General features: G+C 40.6%; 1 long non-coding RNA gene across 1 annotated transcript; it reads right to left on the bottom strand.

The window, feature by feature from the left end:
- Positions 1-1,360: 1,360 nt before the first annotated feature.
- LOC137474445 (uncharacterized) lies at positions 1,361-1,759 on the bottom strand. The gene is made up of 2 exons (XR_010999358.1): positions 1,619-1,759; positions 1,361-1,447 (listed from the first exon to the last, which is right to left on the bottom strand). It is a non-coding gene; the product is annotated as an uncharacterized lncRNA (long non-coding RNA).
- Between the last annotated feature and the right edge of the window lie 310 nt (positions 1,760-2,069).

Here is a 2,069-nt window from a genome sequence, read left to right on the forward strand (position 1 = left end):
TGAAATGGGAGACATTAAAGTGATACTTATTTGCCTTCTGTCTAGGGTAACTGGAAGATAAATATTTTGGTTGAAAATATATTTTATACTAAATACAATATTTTACTAGACTTGAAAATATAGAAGAGTTTAAATGTTTTGCTTTTTAGGTTTTATGTGCAATAAAATGATGACTGGTATCAAATAGGTGTAATTTAATTTTTATGTGACTGTTTCTCCATCTCCAATTCTCAAATAAAATGCTCAGCACCTTTTAAAAAGCCCACCTGCACTAAGAGACTGCTTTTTGTTGGCCTCCAGAGCACTAGTTTTAATTTGTTAACAGGAAAATATCTTTTGAAGGAGGATTATATAAGCTAAGAGATGTTTTTAGAATTGGAGAGAGAAAGTGAAATTTCAGGCAATGAACTCCTGGAAACAGACTCAAGCATGGGATAAATAAGTGCAGCCTTAACCATGCACCCTCTTCTGTAATGTGTGTTCAAAATGTCTAAATTCTGTCCATTTTAGTTGCTGCACTGGGGAGGTCCTTCAGCCAGACCATCCTGCTGCCCCTTGTGCTGCAGCTAGCAGGAAAAACCAGAATTGCTTATGCTCTTTGCTAGGGTGGTTTAGATTCTTTCAACCATTTGGTCCTGCTTGTAGGAATCCCTCTGGCAGATCTTGCTCTTAATTCAGTCCAAGGTGACCTTCCTCCCCTACTTTGTTAGTCAGCAGGCCCAGGACTCTGTACAGAGAGGAGCCTAAACACAGATTTATGGAAATGGGAGTTGCTCTCTGAGTCCAGCAAAGGGAACCTGGTCTGCTCCTGGAGCCCCCCTTTGAGGGCTACAAAGAACAATACGTTCACTGTGGGGTCTCCAGTGGCCATGGCCATGAAATGAAGTCATGGAAAGGGACAAGAGGCAAGATGCCAGCCTTTCCTTCAGGACTCTCTGAGGATGGCTCAGCACTCTATTCCATGTCAGTCTTGAGCATCTCTGAGAACAGAAAGATTCCTCTGTGGAGTTAAAACATCTAATTCCTTTCATAGATTTTCTTCTGAGGAGCTTCTGCTATACAGCTGTGGCAGCATTGTGTGACTTGTGTATTACTTGTTTTTCTAACATGAGGATGTGCTGAATGAAGTGTATTTCCATGCCCTTTGAACAGTAAGATCCTGGAAGCCATCTTCTTTATTTTCAAAGGATATAAACCCCCACAACTCTTACCAATATAAATAAAGTTTCAAATAGTTAAGGATTGCTGAACTGATTTTATAGCATACTACAAATAGTAACAAAATCCCACAAAACTTACATTTTTTTGTTGCTGTTTAAATGGCTCAAGTAGACCATCTGCTTCTGAAACAGCTCATGTATTTCTGCTTCTGGAACTCCTCATGTATTTTTGGATTTGTTTACAAACTGACCACAGTATTGCAAACAGCACTCATCTGCAGAGATATCTGTTTTTATACACAACGTGAGACTGACAAGAGAGCTGTGTCTAATCAGTGTTTTAGAAGTCAGACAGGAATGGCATGACTCCATCTGGCACAGCCATGTCCTTGTAATTTCACTTCACTTCACTACCACTTAATTTGTGTAAAATAGGGAAAAATTTAAATGGGTGTTACCATAATGGGAGAATCTAATGAACCCCTAGTTTAGGGCAAATTAAAGCTGTCCAGCTAAGGTGACTTCACTTTAGCCTCCTATGATTCACATGGGATGTGGAATTACAGCATTTGTTCTTGAGCAGAATTATGGATGAGGCCCAAGACTAACTGACAGCTCAGTTATTTCTTCCTGATGCATTTCATTAATAGCCCCTGCACCTCTCACCTCTATGAAATTGGCAGCTAGTGAGGTGCCTGTAAGAGGCTAATTGCCTCCAGAGTCAATTGTCCTGGAGCCAATTGTTAATCTCCTGGTGTTAATTGCCAAAAGCAGGGGAAATCAGGGTAGGCAGGAGGCACAGGAGCTGCATGTATATTAGAGCTGTGTGCAGGTGTTCAACTGTGCTCCATGATACCACGGCAGAACTTAGATAGTCGGAAACAATGAGGCACAAGCTGAGTGTAAATC

The sequence above is a fragment of the Anomalospiza imberbis genome, chromosome 5 (assembly GCF_031753505.1).
Source record: "Anomalospiza imberbis isolate Cuckoo-Finch-1a 21T00152 chromosome 5, ASM3175350v1, whole genome shotgun sequence".
In the NCBI taxonomy this organism is placed as follows: Eukaryota; Metazoa; Chordata; class Aves; order Passeriformes; family Viduidae; genus Anomalospiza; species Anomalospiza imberbis.